This window comes from Rattus norvegicus, chromosome 9, assembly GCF_036323735.1.
Source record: "Rattus norvegicus strain BN/NHsdMcwi chromosome 9, GRCr8, whole genome shotgun sequence".
NCBI classification, from domain to species: domain Eukaryota; kingdom Metazoa; phylum Chordata; class Mammalia; order Rodentia; family Muridae; genus Rattus; species Rattus norvegicus.
In genome coordinates, this window is record NC_086027.1 from 111133525 (window position 1) to 111154334 (window position 20810).

Genomic DNA, 20810 nt, shown 5'->3' on the forward strand with positions numbered 1-20810 from the left:
CAGAGCCAGTTGGAACCAGAGAAGTAGCCTTGCCTTCTGACCCAAATGAAGTAGGACATTGCTCTGCCTTCTATGTGGCAGGATTAGTCTGTAATTCTAAGTTTTTATCTTCCTCCTCCCTCCAGAAGTTAAGATGCTCACTTCAGGGACATGACTTACAACATTTGCAAGTAGGGTGTATTTAATAAATATACATCAGCTTACATTTCTTAATGAAACTTGAAATATACTTTTGGGAAGAGTAAATCATACATTTCACAAGACCACACCTCACAAATGTCAGTAACCATTCCCTTTAAGCTTTTACACACACGATATGGGTCATTCTTATCGTATAGCATCAGGTACTCTAGTGCTACAGTGCCTGCCACCTAATACACAATGCATATTTGAATGAAATATGAAGAGTAAGGGTTGCTTGGAAGGAAAGACGTTTTGGGACAGATGGTGTTGAGGCTCCTGTAGCCCTTGGGTATGTAAGAGGTTTGAGTAGAGGAATGGCTACTGTTCCTGCTTGCTGCTTATATTAGCACTGTGTGCTTCATTTTGCAAATTAAGAAACAAAGGCTTGGAGTAGGCTAAGTTCCTGCAGCCTATACCTCTAGGCCAACACAACTGTGTCTAAATTCCAAGCAGTGAGACTCTTGCTTGTTTCCAGAAGCAGAAACTTGTTCTCCCTTAAATCCTTGGCCCTTTCACCCTGTATTTTTTTTTTGGGGGGGGGTTCTTTTTTCGGAGCTGGGGACCGAACCCAGGGCCTTGCGCTTCCTAGGTAAGCGCTCTACCACTGAGCTAAATCCCCAGCCCCAACACCGTGTATTTTTAAACCTAACTCACCAGCAGAAGGGCTGCATCAGTAGAGTAGTGTTTATGAGCAGGGAAGATGTTTCTTGACCTTGCAGTATTTCTTTGCAAGTTACTTTTAGTCACTCAATTGCTACAATGCAGAAAGAGCCTGGGTCAACATGGTGTTTATAACTTCAGTTTTTTGCAGTGTTCTCACTATTGGCTCTAAGAGTTTTAGTTAAGAAAAAGTAAGATATGCCAAAGTCGAGATGCTTGAAAAGCATGAGATATCACGTCTGTCTCCCTGCTAACAGGAATAGGTACTATCATGAGAATGAACATAGTAGTCCTTACTTAAAATAAGAACAGTTAAAGTTCTAGAAGGATAGAGAAAAAATAAGTTTTACACATCCAGGAACTATGCTGTGCAAGTCTTTGCTGAGAACCTTGTGGAAGGAGGGCATTTGCAGATTATTCAAGATTGATTTATAGATTGTGTAAACAAGTTCAGTTGCTAAAAGCCTTTCAGATGAATTCCGGAAGAGCAGCCTGCGCTGCGTATTTGTCAGGAAGGGTTTTCCCCTTTAAAGCAGCCCTGGTAATGTTAATGACAAAGCTGATCACATCAGTGTCCCTGACACTGTGAGTGGAACAGATGTGCTAAGCTGACTAGGCAGGCAGTGGAGTGAGGGAGGGAGCGGAAACCTGTGTGGAGGAGAAAAGGAAGGATAACAGTCATTTCTCAGTGTGATAACTACAAAAACCATAGCCCTTGCAGCCATCCTATGTTTAATTGTTGTGTTTTGTAATTATTTCTCCTAAGAATTATACCAACTTTTAGTCCATACCCCTTAAAGTAAAATCTCTAAAATGTCATGTTGTGGATTGTTTGAAATTTTCATCTGCTTCAAATGTTAAGTGTTAGGAGACTTTTTTTCTTTTTAATTTAAGGCTGTATTTAAATCCCCCCTCCCCCTTCTCCCTTCTCCCCATCAGTCCACTCTGGCTGATTGTTAGCACACCTTTGATCATGGCACGGTTTGCTAAAGCTTTAATAATCAGTGTTGGGGTAGCTACATTTTACAGTGAACTTGTGTTGACTTTTGCTTTAGAAATGGGTTATATAGTTCATAAATTTTCCTGTATTTAAGGCTGGGTAGTGATCAAAACAAGGATAAAATGTTACTTAGAAGTAACATCTTACCTATGTAAAGGGTAAACCTCCATCTGTCTGAATAATCAGCAGAAGGGAATCTGTGTAAGGCAGGCTTTGTGCATTCCTCAGCCCTGGGCAGGCTTGCTTCCTGGAAACAGGGTCTGAGTCAAAGTGAGGTGGTGACTCACTTTTTTTTTTTTTTGGATATTTTATGTATTTACATTTCAAATGCTACCCCTTTTCCTGGTTCCCCCTTTCCATCCCCCTCCCCCTGCTTCTATAAGGATGTGCCTACTCCCACCCACCTACTCCCATCTCAACACCCTGGCATTCCCCTACATTGAGAAAACAAGTCTTCACAGAACCAAGGGGTTCTCCTCCTATGGATGCTGGACAATGCCATCCTCTGCCACATATGCAGCTGGAGCCCTGGGTCCCTCCATGTGTACTCATTGGTTGGTGGTTTAGTCCCTGTGAGTTCTGGGGTTCATTTATGTTGTTCTTCCTATGGGGTTGCAAACCCCTTCAGCTCCTTCAGTCCTTTCTCTAACTCCTCCATTGGGGACCCGTGCTCAGTCTGATGGTTAGCTGCAAACATCCTCATCTGTATCAGTAAGGTGTTGGCAGAGTCTCTCAGGAGACATCTATATCAGGCCCTGTCAGCAAGCACTTGTTATCATCAGCAATAGTGACTGGTTTGGTGGTGACTTAAGACCCAGTTTACACTGTTGTGCTCTCAAATACCACCTGCAGCCATAAAAACACCTAAGAGAAAAGCTTCAGGGAAATGCAACATTCCACTGAGATTTGGCAGGGATGGTTGGCATAAGAAATAATGGCCATTGCACATAGTGGCTGTCCCTGCAGCCTGGGTGGGGTGGGCTGGCCAGCTTCACCGGGGGACACTGCTCATTTACTGTGCAGGTCACTTCAGTTTTTAAATGGTAACTTATGAAACAAAGTTAATCCTGTGATTTAGGTTTCAACTTTTTAAGCTGTTATTTGGTTTTATTTACAGTTCTTTTTATAGTTTATTCCTGCCATTATACCTACTCATGTGACACAGTGTAGTAGGAACATGTTTTCACAGGAAGAGAGGATCCTGTTATAATGGCTTGCTTTTGTTGATGCCTGATTTTAAATTATTTCCTTATATTTGATAGAAACATTGGCAGTCTTACCGTAGGAATACAGAGTAGTTACTGTACATTACCTAGTGAAAATAAATGAGTCTTTCTCGTCTGTATCCATGCTGATTGGTCATCAGGATGCTATGAGCTTTTCCTCTGATGCTGTGTTCTGAATGTTAGAGTGGATTGACTCATAAGCCTGCCAACCACACAAAGCATTTTTATTACAACTCGAAAGTTTTATTATAGTTTTATTTTTGGTACAAACTCTGAACGTGCAAGTGTAAAGTTTGTAGTTGGGTTTAATCCAGTTAGCGCAGTGAATGGAGAGGAGATGTACATTGCATTGCACCCATTCGAAACAGAGTTTATGAACCATTAGAACTGAAAAACCTGAAACTTCAAGTGTGGACTCCACTGTGCTCTGGCTCATTAAAATCAGCAGATACTTGGACCATCTCTGGGTCTTTACGACTCAGACTCACTGTTTCAATAGATTACCCTCTGCGGGGAGGTGGTGGAATTTATTAGAAAGGACACAAGCCTTCGACAGATAGTGGTTCAAGCCTTGTTTCTCCACACCCTTAGAACATCATAACTGTCCATTACAACTGCCAGGACATAATCTCTCTGTTGAAACGCATGGCGCTGCACCATGTCATTGCTCAGGAAGGTCTTAGGGTCTGCGATTTCAAAGGCGTTAGGTAGAGCTAATCACATTCCTTCTGGATGACCCAGCAAGGTGAGGACTCCAAATGAATTACAGAGTATCAACACCTGAATCTGCCTGCTTGCGTGAGGCTTGCTGGCAGCTCATTGTGAAGTACCTGTGAGACTTCTGGGCAGACATTATGCAGTCACTTGTGAACACTCCAGTAGTTTAGTACTCAGGCAGACCAAGTGTCATCAACATGACTGCACATTTAACTGGAAATGGTGAAGCTGAGCTGCTGCATCCCCTTTTGTCACAGTTACTGTGGAAGTAAAAAGAGAGCACACCTGCAAAGCAGCCCAGCAGGTAAATGGGCTCCCCGTGCCAGCCCTCGACCCGCTCTGCTTCCCTGCAACCCGTGCCAAGGTAAAGAGGAAACCCACTCCACAGGGCCGTCGTCTGACTTCTACAGTTGTGCGTACACACACACACACACACACACACACACACACACGCACACACACACACACACACAGAGGGAGAGACAGACGGACAGACACACACATAATAAAAATGTAAAGGGGCACGGAATCCCCGCACAAACGTATCACATCTTTCCTACCTCAGTTAACTTTAGTCTCCAGCGTGTGTGCTTCATGGTGGTCTCTTTGGTACATAAATCTCTCACTGGGGCATAGAAAGAGGACACTGGAACACAGCCTTTGCCTTCCTCTATCTGAGAGTGCCCTTACATGCCTATCATTCTGGAAAGAAAGATGGTGCTCCCATGGAGCAGCGCTAACCACCCCCCCGAGGTGTGTTGTTTTGGCACTGGAGGTGCACAGTGCCGTTTCCTTCTAAGCTTGCTGGCTGTAGAGAAATCGTCACATCGGTTAGTGTTCTCTCACAGATAGAGCTTACCTAGAGCTACCTTCACGACCTGCTTCCTTCTTCAGACCTTGACTATTAAGTATCTTGGCCTTATTTGAATTTCCGTCAGGTCTTTGGTTTGTTGGGTTTCTGCTACTATGTGTTTGGCTGCTCTTCCTCCTCCTTTCTCTTTAGATGCTCGCACTAGCTCTCTTGTTACTGTAACCTGCAGATCCAGGATGATCCCTACCTACTTCTCTGTTGTTCACCTGGGTGAAGTCAGTTTTATTGTCCTTAAGTTTGGGATTACTCGATTGTGTTCAGTTAACTGTTGAACCAATTCAGTTGGTTTTAAAGTTTGTGTGATTTTATTTTTTGTAAAACTGTAAATTTGGTTTGTCTCTTTTTTCAAATAACTTGTCTCTCTAATGATTTGTCTCCAGTCTTTAAACGACTGCATGTTTTCTCATTGCTTTTGAGTCCCTGTCAGGTTACCCTGATGTCTGATGCCTATTAGCAGCTCTCTCAGGTCTCTACTCATTTAGATTTTGAAAAATAATATTTGACTAAAAAATCAGACCCTGGGTCCTTTGAAAAGGGTTTATCAAGCAGCCACCTTGTCTAGGTTTGGCACTCTGTGCCTTGTTGACCAGCCTCTGGCTTTCCTGACAGCGGTACCATGCTTAGCTGATTCATCTGGAGCCACCTGGCTTCCAGTTTATTCTTCATAGCGGAGCTGCCTCGGGCTCCAAGCTAACCCTTGCTGGGATGCCAGGCGTTTCCTCCTGAGGGAAAGGATCGCTTCTGTTGTTGTAGGCAGTGTGCAGAGCATTTTCTTAACTAGTGATTTCTGTGAGAAAGCCGTGAGGAGCAAAGCAGTCAGCAGCAGCCCTCCAAGGCTTCTGCATCAGCTCCTCCTGTCTCCGGCTTCCTGCCTGTTGAGTTCCTGTCCTGATGCTCCTTGTTAGGATGAACAGTGATGTGGACGTGTAAGCCGTAGAAACTCTCTCCTCCCCAACTTGCTTTTGGTCACAGTGTTTTACCATAGCAGCAATGACCCTGACTAGGACAGTATTCTGTGGTGACAAATCCCAGGCTGCAGAGACAGGCTTTGGGGCATTGGTTGCTTGTTGAGCTGCTCCCCTCCCCTTTGCAGTCCGGGCCATCATCCTGTCTTGGTAGGTAGTATCTGGGGCCAGGCCTCTTTCTAGGCCTTTGCACAGACCAGTCCCTACCTTCTGCTTTCCTGCCAGGGTTTTGCTCAGCCCTTCTCAGTACGGTTAGGCTCACTTGCTGTGCTGGTGTCGAGGACTCTTCATAACTTAGGGGAGGGATAGCCCCAACCCAGTCTGCCTTGTATTGCCTTGGGGAGGGGAGGCTGCAGATTTTTTTCTGTGGTCTGGTAGGATGTAAGTCATCTTGCTGCTGAGACATTCCCTGATCCTTAAGGTTCCGACTCCTACCTGCTTTCATAGCACCTTGGTTGCTCCATATGCACTATCTCCAGGCTTCTCCAGACTTCCTGGTGCTCCATGCTTAGATAACTAAGACTGAGGGTCAAGTTAAAGTACCTTCCTGGTTTTCTCACCGTGCAGTTTCTCTTTTGAAAGTTTTCTTAAGCTTCTGGCATGTTTGTATATAGTTACTAATTTCTACCATATTTATATAATTTACTAGAAACATTTTCTAGCTTTATTTTTAAATGTATGTTTTTATTTATGTCTGTGCTTACGTATGAGAGAGAGAGAGAGAGAGAGAGAGAGAGAGAGAGAGAGAGTGTGTGTGTGAATCCTCTGGAGCTGGAGTTGGAGGTCTTTATTTTGATTTCTGTCTTACTCTTGTGCCTCGTTTTTAACCCATAATGTCCATTTCACCTTTTTCCTTTTAGACCCCAGGGAATGTTGTAGCAGTGTTTCTTCCAAGGACTTTAGTATTTCTGATTGTTAGAATACAACATAGTATTTTCCTTAGTTCAGTGGCATCCACGGCAGGGAAAGGCATTGTGGTGTAAGAAGCGTGTCCTGTGCTCTTGTGAGTCCTGCGGAACGATGCTGGCAGTGAGCTCGTGCCGTGTCACACAGAGTGGCTCTGTTGGTGTACAGTTCCTTCATCCGTCCTCGCTCACAGGACACTCGTGACCCCCGGATGCTCATGATGAAGCCCTAGCAGAAGCAGCCATACAGACTGCCTTGGAATCCAGTTGAGTGTAGCACAGTATATTTCTACTCGGATGTATCTGCATGACCTCTTGGTGGGCATCTATGGCCCTGAGTATTGTTGTTGCTTTCACTCTCTGAAATAAAGCAGAAGATCTGAAATATTTCGAATTGCTTTGTCCCTCTTGTACATTTACTTGTTTTTCAGAATAGTTAGTGGGGAAATAATTTTCTGTTAGTTTCTTTGGTGTCAGCCCAGCAGTTCTCAACCTTCCTAAGGCTGCAACCCCTTAATACAGTTCCTAGTGTTGTGGTGACCCCCAACCATAAAATTATTTTTGTTGCTACTTCATAACTGTAATTTTGCTTGTGTTATAAATAGTCCTATAACCATCTGTATTCTCCAGTGTTCTTAGGCGACTCTGTGAAAGGTCAGTTCATTACCAAAGGCCTGGTGCCTGAGAGTCTCTGCTGCTCTTCAGAGTCCATTCATGCATTAGTCATGGGCTGGGCCAGCCTCTGTCGACGGAGGTCTTTAGGAGTAGAGACTTACAGTCACTGTCTTAACCACATTGGTAGAAGAGCTGGCTTTGAGCAGTGTCTCAGCTGTGTGTGTGTGTGTATGTGTGTGTGTGTGTGTGTGTGTGTATGTGTGTGAGAGAGAGAGAGAGCCAGAGCCAGAGACAGAGACAGAGACAGAGACAGAGAGACAGAGAGAGACGTTGAATTACTAAAGAGAATAATAGGTGAAATTTCACCCTAAAGAATTAATTCAGAAATAACCTAATCTAAAGTGTAGCATCTATCAGTTGTAGGTGGAAACTTTCCCTTTTTCCGTCAAACATGTCAGTTATTAGTGCTTTATTTTTCAGTGTCTTCTTCACCTTTTGTCCACACTAACTGGTGAATCTCTGAAGGCCGAAAGTTTTAAGAAACAAGGTTTGAGTTGGAAGTGGTATCTGCATGGTGTTTGCTCTGGAGTATGGTGCTGGGGTTAGCTCACCTATTTACTCCTAATTCTGTGTGTGTTCTTAAAGCTTTCTTTCCTTTTTCCTTTTTAACAGAGAAATTCTTATGTAAAACAAGAAAAATTAGCGTGACTAGTTGATTTTATTTCCTGCCTTTAAATTTGAGGAAAATATCATTCACATTTTTCTTAACTAATTCCCAATTTTCTAAAAGTGTATGTATTATAAAGATTTATCATATTCACAAATTTAATTTTCTATTTTGACTCTAAAGTCTATTTGTAAGAGAATGAAAACCATGAGAATATTGAATTTCATCTGGGAGGTTTAACATTGGCAGCAAGTTCTGAGTGTCTAAATATTCAAATCATTCACTGTTGAAACTAATTGTCAGGCCAGATGTGGTAACACATGACTTTAATCCCAGCTCTTAGGAGGCAGAGGAAGGTAGATTTCTGAGAGTTTAAGAGCCAGTTCCAGGCCATACAAGGCTGCATGGGGAAACCACATCTCAAAAAAATAAACAACTGGGCAGTGTTGGTCTGCACCTTTAACCCTTATACTTGGAGGGCAGAGGCAGGCAGATATCTGACTTGAGGTCAGCCTGATCTACAGAGCAAGTTCCAGAACAGCCATGGCTGCACAGAGAAACCCTGTCTTGAAAAACTAACTCAATAAAATAAATAAATTTGAGGGGTAGCTCCGGGTGGATTTTGAGGTAGTAGAACAGTTTCTAGCATAGTTTACAATTTGGGTTTTTATTTCACATATACTCAGATCTGAGTTATCTGTTTAGAAATTGCTGTTAGGTATATTTCAATGGATTTAAAACTCTTAAGAGCCATTTTATTTAGAAGTCTCTTTAAAGAATCTGAATGGACGATATGAAGAGAGTCTCTCTTTTAGAGCCCCTTCCAGTGCTGAGCCTGTTGAAAATGAGGGCTAATCCAGGTACGTGCCTGCATGCCAGAGACTTCTTCCTAGGAGGCAGTGGGCGCATAGCCATGCCCTACAAATTCCACAGCTGAAATTTAGCGTGAGGTCAGTGAAAGAAAGCTCACACTAAACATTAGGTGAAGAAGGTTTTAAAGTGAGAGGCTAGTGTCTGTGTGTTGAATGTTTGTTTAGCTCACCTGACTCCTGGGATTATTGATTATTATATTTCTTATTAGAATTGCCCATCAGTTTTTCCTACTTAGAGTATATGTAAAAGTGTTGCCTTAGAACTTAAAATAAAAGTCTATTCATTCAGTGAGTAGCTTGACTCTGGATTCAAAAATGTGTATGTGGAAGGCTTGGGGTGAAGGAAGAAACCAGGGAGCAACCCACACTTGTGGAGAAATGGAACTTGATAATGTGAGGACAGAAAGAAGGTCTGGAAAGAGGGATCCATTAGAACTGGGAGGATTCAGAGGAGCTGCTGACTGTATCTGTGACAAAGGGTGTGCGGGATAGCCGTTAGCATCCTGCTCTGGGTGCGGTGGCTCTTCCAGATACTCTGAACGTCATCTCTGACTCTTCCTCTATCCCCTGGGTAGACTTCTGAGCTCAGACCTACTATAAGCCCTGCCCAAAAGCCACATTCTGTCCCCTACCCTCTCCTGATTTTCAGGAGCTCCTGTGTCAACACTCATGGTCTCCCTTTGCAGAGTTGGTTCGTGCAGGTTGCTGGAGTGGAGTGGAGTGGTTTGAGGATGGTTCCTTAAGCTCCTGTTTGAATGCTCACTCCCCAGTTAGTGGAAGTGTTTGGGAAGGATTAGGAGGTGTGGCCTCACTGGAGGAGCTGTGTCACTGCAGATGGATTTGAGGTTTCAAAGGCCCATGCCAGGCCCAGTGTTTCATGACTGCTGTCTGTGGATAAGGATGTAAAACTCTCAGCTACTGCCTCTGTACTGTGCTTGTTTGCTTTCTGCCATGATGACAAGAAGACTAACCCTCTGGAACTGTGAGCAAGTCCCCAAGTATATGCTTTCATTTATGAGAGTTGCCTTGGTCATGGTGTCTCTTCACAGCAACGGAAAGTTAGTAAGACTTTGATTAATACCTAACTACTCAATTATTTGTATTATTATATACTTTATTATTTTATATATTTATACTTGAAGGTTTTATTTGTACTCATTTTAGTTTTAATTGTCCATTTGTGCTTTTGTATATTAAGTCATTATTATATAATATAGAATTAAGCTATTGTATAATATATAAAAATTAGTTTAATAAGTTTACATTAAATTTGTATTATACATATTAAAAGAATTGCTTGCATTTTGATGCCTATCTGAATTCACTTCTGGAAAAATTCAAACAAAGACACAGCCATGTCCCCTTATCCTTCAAGTTAATAGAACCATATTCAGCTGTCATAGCTCCTCAAAGAAGAAAGAGAACCTGTGAGCTCTGCCTCCCATTCTTCCCCTCACTTACAGTGAGCTGTGCAAGTAAATACTGGTTATTACGAGAGCCAATAGAAGGGACATTATAAATTCATGTGTTCAGATGGCCACTGGAGTTTTAATATTCAGCTCACAACTTTCAAGCCAGTATTACTGAAGCACATAATTTCTAGTTCCCAAGTATTTCTGCAATAAATACATTCCTGGGCATTTTTATTAATCCTGGACAGATTATTTCAGCATTATCAGTCAATGTGAATTTTAGATAGTGTAGTTACCTTGTGTTCAAGGATATAAAAAATTAGTAGTCTCTGAAACATTAAGTATACTTCAGTAGAAATATTAACCAAGTCAACCTAGGCACACTTCTTTTAATTCTCCAGTGTCTAAAAGAAATATTTTCACCAAACAGTTGATTGTAAAAGTGCGGTAATTATCATAAAAACCAACCTGAAAAGTCATGCTTACATTTTTATTTCTTGTTTTGTTTTTAAGCTCACTCAAAATGTGATTCATTGGTTTATTTTCATGTAATACTGAAATATATGTCATTATAATAGTAATCATGATTTCCTGTTATTGTCAACTCTCCCTCACTAATGGTCACTGTTATGGTCAGCTCTAGTTATTGAAATTAGTTGTGGTCTCACTAGGTCAGTGTTTGCATAGATGGAAAGGCTCCCAGTTCTTCCGGGGATTATTTTGTATATATTGTTACTATTCCTGTGAATTTTATGGTTGACATATAGTTTGGAACAATTCATTACTGAATGCTTGTTGTTTAACCTGTACAGTTATCAAGGGTTAACATTAGCTCCACTGTTGGTAACTCTAGTCAGACCGTTGGCAAGACTCATCAAAAGACAGGCTGTAGGAGAGATTCTCATAAAAACATGCAAAACATAAGATATCAAAGGCTCGTTCTTTACAGGTTCAACTGAAAGGGACAGTTTTTATTACGGTGAGCATGTCTGTATCCTGCCCTTCTCCTACCTAGAATTCCACTTTTTCTTTAATAATTATCAAACTGTTATGTATTAGGAAAACGTGTAGGTTCTCTTAAACTTAATTAATAATTCATTGCATGTACTTGGATGTTACTAATAATAAATTCAAAGATTTAGAATAACAGCTTTCTCTGTTTCTTATTTACTCATAAGCCAAATATTGAGATGTGGTATAGACGTGTGTATGAGTTATAAATATCACAACATACTGTTACCTCATTTAGTTTAACACTCAAAAATATGCACTTACTGTTTACTATGTATTATTCCAAAATGTTCAGAACAGCCTGTATCTGAAAACTGATAACATAAATACTTAATAATCACCGGAAAACCCGCGTTGTTTTCAAATGTTTGACACATTGTCGTGTAGTACACAAAGGAGATGCTTGCTTTGTGTGTCTCCAGAGATAGAGTTTACTGATACACACTCATTGTAAGAAGCCTTGTAAGAGTAGAACAATTCATCTTAAATTTGCACAGTTCATAAGGTAGAGTGTTACTCTGTATTTTAGTGATTTTTTCCTTAAGTCCTATTGTTTGCTGAGAGTTATAATGTTATCTGTACAGTAAATGCATAGTTTAGGCTCTGAAGTTTTTTCTTAAAACATTGATAGAAATCACAAATTGTTCAGTAATTTAAATCAAATAAATAAAATACCTTAAAATCTATACTTAAGAGTATTGCCATGACAACCGAGTCCTGTAGTAAGCACGTGGCAATAACGTATATTCCCTGTAAAGTCTGTTGTATTTGGCACTTGAAAGTGACTCACAGTGTAGCTTGAGGACAGACTGAAAGCCTGGTTATAGCACAGCTGAGCTCATGTGTGCTGTGCTGAGACGGTTGGGGTGACTACTGCAGGCCACAGAAGGTGTGCATTAGGCAGGGTTTCTACATCGCCAGCCAGAGCTGATGTAGAGCTGTCCGCTCTTGCCTCAGGATGACTTGATTCTCAGGGCGGCTTCTTGACCTTCCAGTTCTTTAACAAAATGAAAGGCCATTTTCAACTGCATTTTACATTTGATGCCTTGGTCATGGGCCTGAGTGAGACTTTAGACCTATCAGTCATTTGTCCCCTAGAGGGATTCTACGAGTTGGCATGAAGTGATTGCCCATAAACGACACTCACTTACCATGTGCTACAGATGGGATAGGAAAAATAGTGTGATGTTTATTCAGTCCACACACGGAGTGGCAGTGTTTGGTGCTCCAGTTGGGCTAGCTACTACAGTGTTCTTAGGCTAGCCCAGTATGCATCACCTAACTGACCCCGGAGCACAGAGACAGTGCTGCCCATGTGCTGAGTACTGGGAGAAAAGACAAAGGATGGGCTTCTTAGCTCCATCACAGCTCCCTGGCCCTGGACAAGCATTACCCCCTCAAGCCTTGGTTTTCTCATCTAGAGAATGGAGAAATAGTGTCCTTCCAGGCTCTTCCCGATAGGATAGGAGCGCTCTTCTGAGAGTCAGCAAGCGTGTGTGGAAACATATCCATATGACATGAACCGAAGCTTAGACTTGGACAAGTGAGAGATTGCATTTATCTCTGCTATAAGCTAACCGCACATCTTCTAGCGGTTCTTAAAGTTCCTTTGATCATTCATGGATGATATGTGCAATGCATGGTATCTGTTAGAGCTGACCTCATCTGGTTCTTTAAGGAATTTCACATAGAATAAACAGAAAATATATTTAAAAATAAAAATCTCCAATTTAAATCCAAAGAATCTTACATTTCAAAATAGCATATTTTTGGTGTTGAGTTAGAATTAATAAATTGAGAGAGTGAATATTGATTACTTTTGCCATAATAATGACACGTTAATGTTCATGAGCTTACCAAGAGGATGAGATCCTAATATTAAAAACAAATTAGCCCACACCCGCGGATCCCGGCCCGCAGCAGCTCTCTGCTCCCAGACCCGGTGAGAGAGAGACCCAACTGCCTGGTCAGGTGGGCACTCCTGAGGCTGCAGAGCGGAAGAGACCACCAACACTGCTCACCCCTGCCCACATCCCTGGCCCAAGAGGAAACTGTATAAGGCCTCTGGGCTCCCGTGGGGGAGGGCCCAGGAGCGGCAGGACCCCTGTGCCTAAGACACCACCAGAACCAGAAGGAAACAGACCGGATAAACAGTTCTCTGCACCCAAATCCCGTGGGAGGGAGAGCTGAACCTTCAGAGAGGCAGACAAGCCTGGGAAACCAGAAGAGACTGCTCTCTACACACACATCTCGGACGCCAGAGGAAAAAGCCAAAGACCATCTGGAACCCTGGTGCACTAAAGCTCCCGGAAACGGCGGCACAGGTCTTCCTGGTTGCTGCCGCTGCAGAGAGCCCCTGGACAGCACCCCACGAGCAAACCTGAGCCTCGGGACCACAGGTAAGACCAAATTTTCTGCTGCAAGAAAGCTGCCTGGTGAACTCAAGACACAGGCCCACAGGAACAGCTGAAGACCTGTAGAGAGGAAAAACTACACGCCCGAAAGCAGAACACTCTGTCCCCATAACTGACTGAAAGAGAGGAAAACAGGTCTACAGCACTCCTGACACACAGGCTTATAGGACAGTCTAGCCACTGTCAGAAATAGCAGAACAAAGTAACACTAGAGATAATCTGATGGCGAGAGGCAAGCGCAGGAACCCAAGCAACAGAAACCAAGACTACATGCCATCATCGGAGCCCAATTCTCCCACCAAAACAAACATGGAATATCCAAACACACCAGAAAAGCAAGATCTAGTTTCAAAATCATATTTGATCATGATGCTGGAGGACTTCAGGAAAGACCTGAACACACTTAGGGAAGCACAGGAAAACATTAATAAACAAGTAAAAGCCTACAGAGAGGAATCGCAAAAATCCCTGAAAGAATTCCAGGAAAACACAATCAAACAGTTGAAGGAATTAAAAATGGAAATAGAAGCAATCAAGAAAGAACACATGGAAACAACCCTAGATATAGAAAACCAAAAGAAGAGACAAGGAGCTGTAGATACAAGCTTCACCAACAGAATACAAGAGATGGAAGAGAGAATCTCAGGAGCAGAAGATTCCATAGAAATCATTGACTCAACTGTCAAAGATAATGTAAAGCGGAAAAAGCTACTGGTCCAAAACATACAGGAAATCCAGGACTCAATGAGAAGATCAAACCTAAGGATAATAGGTATAGAAGAGAGTGAAGACTCCCAGCTCAAAGGACCAGTAAATATCTTCAACAAAATCATAGAAGAAAACTTCCCTAACCTAAAAAAAGAGATACCCATAGACATACAGGAAGCCTACAGAACTCCAAATAGATTGGACCAGAAAAGAAACACCTCCCGTCACATAATTGTCAAAACACCAAACGCACAAAATAAAGAAAGAATATTAAAAGCAGTAAGGGAAAAAGGTCAAGTAACATATAAAGGGAGACCTATCAGAATCACACCAGACTTCTCGCCAGAAACTATGAAGGCCAGAAGATCCTGGACTGATGTTATACAGACCCTAAGAGAACACAAATGCCAGCCCAGATTACTGTATCCAGCAAAACTCTCAATTAACATTGATGGAGAAACCAAGATATTCCATGACAAAACCAAATTTACACAATATCTTTCTACAAATCCAGCACTACAAAGGATAATAAATGGTAAAGCCCAACATAAGGAGGCAAGCTATACCCTAGAAGAAGCAAGAAACTAATCGTCTTGGCAACAAAACAAAGAGAATGAAAGCACACAAACATAACCTCACATCAAATATGAATATAACGGGAAGCAATAATCACTATTCCTTAATATCTCTCAATATCAATGGCCTCAACTCCCCAATAAAAAGACATAGATTAACAAACTGGATACGCAACGAGGACCCTGCATTCTGCTGCCTACAGGAAACACACCTCAGAGACAAAGACAGACACTACCTCAGAGTGAAAGGCTGGAAAACAACTTTCCAAGCAAATGGTCAGAAGAAGCAAGCTGGAGTAGCCATTCTAATATCAAATAAAATCAATTTCCAACTAAAAGTCATCAAAAAAGATAAGGAAGGACACTTCATATTCATCAAAGGAAAAATCAACCAAGATGAACTCTCAATCCTAAATATCTATGCCCCAAATACAAGGGCACCTACATATGTAAAAGAAACCTTACTAAAGCTCAAAACACACATTGCACCTCACACAATAATAGTGGGAGATTTCAACACACCACTCTCATCAATGGACAGATCATGGAAACAGAAATTAAACAGTGATGTCGACAGACTAAGAGAAGTCATGAGCCAAATGGACTTAACGGATATTTATAGAACATTCTATCCTAAAGCAAAAGGATATACCTTCTTCTCAGCTCCTCATGGTACTTTCTCCAAAATTGACCATATAATTGGTCAAAAAACGGGCCTCAACAGGTACAGAAAGATAGAAATAATCCCATGCGTGCTATCGGACCACCACGGCCTAAAACTGGTCTTCAATAACAATAAGGGAAGAATGCCCACATATACGTGGAAATTGAACAATGCTCTACTCAATGATAACCTGGTCAAGGAAGAAATAAAGAAAGAAATTAAAAACTTTTTAGAATTTAATGAAAATGAAGATACAACATACTCAAACTTATGGGACACAATGAAAGCTGTGCTAAGAGGAAAACTCATAGCGCTGAGTGCCTGCAGAAAGAAACAGGAAAGAGCATATGTCAGCAGCTTGACAGCACACCTAAAAGCTCTAGAACAAAAAGAAGCAAATACACCCAGGAGGAGTAGAAGGCAGGAAATAATCAAACTCAGAGCTGAAATCAACCAAGTAGAAACAAAAAGGACCATAGAAAGAATCAACAGAACCAAAAGTTGGTTCTTTGAGAAAATCAACAAGATAGATAAACCCTTAGCCAGACTAACGAGAGGACACAGAGAGTGTGTCCAAATTAACAAAATCAGAAATGAAAAGGGAGACATAACTACAGATTCGGAGGAAATTCAAAAAATCATCAGATCTTACTATAAAAACCTATATTCAACAAAATTTGAAAATCTTCAGGAAATGGACAATTTCCTAGACAGATACCAGGTATCGAAGTTAAATCAGGAACAGATAAACCAGTTAAACAACCCCATAACTCCTAAGGAAATAGAAGCAGTCATTAAAGGTCTCCCAACCAAAAAGAGCCCAGGTCCAGACGGGTTTAGTGCAGAATTCTATCAAACCTTCATAGAAGACCTCATGCCAATATTATCCAAACTATTCCACAAAATTGAAACAGATGGAGCCCTACCGAATTCCTTCTATGAAGCCACAATTACTCTTATACCTAAACCACACAAAGACACAACAAAGAAAGAGAACTTCAGACCAATTTCCCTTATGAATATCGACGCAAAAATACTCAATAAAATTCTGGCAAACCGAATTCAAGAGCACATCAAAACAATCATCTACCATGATCAAGTAGGCTTCATCCCAGGCATGCAGGGATGGTTTAATATACGGAAAACCATCAACGTGATCCATTATATAAACAAACTGAAAGAACAGAACCACATGATCATTTCATTAGATGCTGAGAAAGCATTTGACAAAATTCAACACCCCTTCATGATAAAAGTCCTGGAAAGAATAGGAATTCAAGGCCCATACCTAAACATAGTAAAAGCCATATACAGCAAACCAGTTGCTAACATTAAACTAAATGGAGAGAAACTTGAAGCAATCCCACTAAAATCAGGGACTAGACAAGGCTGCCCACTCTCTCCCTACTTATTCAATATAGTTCTTGAAGTTCTAGCCAGAGCAATCAGACAACAAAAGGAGATCAAAGGGATACAGATCGGAAAAGAAGAGGTCAAAATATCACTATTTGCAGATGACATGATAGTATATTTAAGTGATCCCAAAAGTTCCACCAGAGAACTACTAAAGCTGATAAACAACTTCAGCAAAGTGGCTGGGTATAAAATTAACTCAAATAAATCAGTTGCCTTCCTCTATACAAAAGAGAAACAAGCCGAGAAAGAAATTAGGGAAACGACACCCTTCATAATAGACCCAAATAATATAAAGTACCTCGGTGTGACTTTAACCAAGCAAGTAAAAGATCTGTACAATAAGAACTTCAAGACACTGAGGAAAGAAATTGAAGAAGACCTCAGAAGATGGAAAGATCTCCCATGCTCATGGATTGGCAGGATTAATATGGTAAAAATGGCCATTTTACCAAAAGCAATCTACAGATTCAATGCAATCCCCATCAAAATACCAATCCAATTCTTCAAAGAGTTAGACAGAACAATTTGCAAATTCATCTGGAATAACAAAAAACCTAGGATAGCTAAAGCTATCCTCAACAATAAAAGGACTTCAGGGGGAATCACTATCCCTGAACTCAAGCAGTATTACAGAGCAATAGTGATAAAAACTGCATGGTATTGGTACAGAGACAGACAGATAGACCAATGGAATAGAATTGAAGACCCAGAAATGAACCCACACACCTATGGTCACTTGATTTTTGACAAAGGAGCCAAAACCATCCAATGGAAAAAAGATAGTATTTTCAGCAAATGGTGCTGGTTCAACTGGAGGGCAACATGTAGAAGAATGCAGATCGATCCATCCTTATCACCCTGTACAAAGCTTAAGTCCAAGTGGATCAAGGACCTCCACATCAAACCAGACACACTCAAACTAATAGAAGAAAAACTAGGGAAGCATCTGGAACACATGGGCACTGGAAAAAATTTCCTGAACAAAACACCAATGGCTTATGCTCTAAGATCAAGAATCGACAAATGGGATCTCATAAAACTGCAAAGCTTCTGTAAGGCAAAGGACACTGTGGTTAGGACAAAACGGCAACCAACAGATTGGGAAAAGATCTTTACCAATCCTACAACAGATAGAGGCCTTATTTCCAAAATATACAAAGAACTCAAGAAGTTAGACCGCAGGGAAACAAATAACCCTATTAAAAAATGGGGTTCAGAGCTAAACAAACAATTCACAGCTGAGGAATGCCGAATGGCTGAGAAACACCTAAAGAAATGTTCAACATCTTTAGTCATAAGGGAAATGCAAATCAAAACAACCCTGAGATTTCACCTCACACCAGTGCGATTGGCTAAGATCAAAAACTCAGGTGACAGCAGATGCTGGCGAGGATGTGGAGAAAGAGGAACACTCCTCCATTGTTGGTGGGATTGCAGACTGGTAAAACCATTCTGGAAATCAGTCTGGAGGTTCCTCAGAAAATTGGACATTGAACTGCCTGAGGATCCAGCTATACCTCTCTTGGGCATATACCCAAAAGATGCCTCAACATATAAAAGAGACACGTGCTCCACTATGTTCATCGCAGCCTTATTTATAATAGCCAGAAGCTGGAAAGAACCCAGATGCCCTTCAACAGAGGAATGGATACAGAAAATGTGGTACATCTACACAATGGAATATTACTCAGCTATCAAAAACAACGAGTTTATGAAATTCGTAGGCAAATGGTTGGAACTGGAAAACATCATCCTGAGTGAGCTAACCCAATCACAGAAAGACATACATGGTATGCACTCATTGATAAGTGGCTATTAGCCCAAATGCTTGAATTACCCTAGATGCCTAGAACAAATGAAACTCAAGACGGATGATCAAAATGTGAATGCTTCACTCCTTCTTTAAAAGGGGGAACAAGAATACCCTTGGCAGGGAAGGGAGAGGCAAAGATTAAAACAGAGACAGAAGGAACACCCATTCAGAGCCTGCCCCACATGTGGCCCATACATATACAGCCACCCAATTAGACAAGATGGATGAAGCAAAGAAGTGCAGACCGACAGGAGCCGGATGTAGATCGCTCCTGAGAGACACAGCCAGAATACAGCAAATATAGAGGCGAATGCCAGCAGCAAACCACTGAACTGAGAATAGGTCCCCTATTGAAGGAATCAGAGAAAGAACTGGAAGAGCTTGAAGGGGCTCGAGACCCCAAAAGTACAACAATGCCAAGCAACCAGAGCTTCCAGGGACTAAGCCACTACCTAAAGACTATACATGGACTGACCCTGGACTCTGACCCCATAGGTAGCAATGAATATCCTAGTAAGAGCACCAGTGGAAGGGGAAGCCCTGGGTCCTGCTAAGACTGAACCCACAGTGAACTAGTCTATGGGGGGAGGGCGGCAATGGGGGGAGGGTTGGGAGGGGAACACCCATAAGGAAGGGGAGGGGGGAGGGGGATGTTTGCCCGGAAACCGGGAAAGGGAATAACACTCGAAATGTATATAAGAAATACTCAAGTTAATAAAAAAAAAAAAAAAAAAGAAATGTAAATAAGAAATACTCAAGTTAATTAAGTTTAAAAAAAGAAAAAAAAACAGCTCTATATTAATTTACTGTATACATTTATATTAAAAGTACCATTGGCAAAAAAAAAAAAAATAAAAAAAAAATAAAAACAAATTAGATGTCTTAGCCCGTTGTCTTGAGACGTCAACAGCAGACAAGCTTAATGATTAGAATTTAACCGTAGATCTATGGTTTTTGTTTTGTTTTGTTTAATTTTATCTATTTAATGAGTGCTCTGCTGCATATACATCTGCAGGCCAGAAGAGGGCATCAAATCCCCTTATAGATGGTGGTTTGCTGCTAGAAGCATGGTAGGATCCAAACCTGGGTCCTCTGCAAGACCAAGTGCTCCTAGCTGCTGAGCTGGGTCCCAGGCCCCGCTCTATCACAGGCCTTCTCTCATTCAGTATTAACACTCCTGCAGTGTGAGAGAAAGCCGCATGCCTGGAAGGACTCAGACGCACTTTCCCCTCCCCGCCCCCTCTATTCCTTCTAGACGGAAGAAAGTTACAGGAGCCCCCTTTCCCTTTACAGGGAAGGGCAAAGGAAGAAAGCAGAAATGCAGGGTGAAATCACCTTACGGGGGGGGGGGGGCACGTGCTTGACCATCACTCCAGAGTCTGACTATGTTTAGAAAGAGAGATGGATGGAAGAGGTCTCCATCCATGCTCCCTAACCTCCTCTCCCTCATTCCATGTCTGAGTTTCAGGATGCTCCCTCAGGGGAGTGGAGGAAACTTGAGGAGGAAACTTGAGGTCTTCTCTAACACTGTTCCTTGCCTTTCTTGCTCGCTCACTGACAGCAGTAAGAGCATTGTGTCCGCCATGCCAAGAAGATGTTAGGTAATCCCCCTTCCATGTGACTTCTCACCATCCACTTGAGTTTGCTTCTTAGTCCACACTTTAACAAAAACTATAACCACAAAATTTTTCTAAAAACAGGCAGTTACTTAACTCCAGCAGGACACTTTGGCCCTCCTAAGGGCATAGTGTGTGTGTGTGTGTGTGTGTGTGTGTGTGTGTGTGTGTGTGTGTATGCACGCACGCGTGTGTTGAGGAGTGTGCTTCATGGAAGAGTGTAGTGAAGACAAGTAAAGTGAAACCTTGTGATATACTATATACAGCACAGCATTTTTAGAAAGACTGTAGCCTGCTCTTGCTTTGTGGGAGGGAAAAGCACACCTGCGCGTTACCTATGGGTTAGTTTTAGCATCGTTTTGAGGCAGCAGTATCTGAAGGAATTTTGGCACAGTAATGATTTTAATATCTGACAGTATAGCAACTCTCTCAGCTCTACCCTTATCAAGTTGAAGTACAGCTTGTTAATTTGCTGTTGAATGTACTCATGTCCTCAAAGG

General features: G+C 41.7%; 1 protein-coding gene across 16 annotated transcripts in view; it reads left to right on the forward strand.

The window, feature by feature from the left end:
- Fer (FER tyrosine kinase) overlaps nt 1-20810 on the forward strand; it is a 306999-nt gene that overhangs the window by 166208 nt on the left and 119981 nt on the right.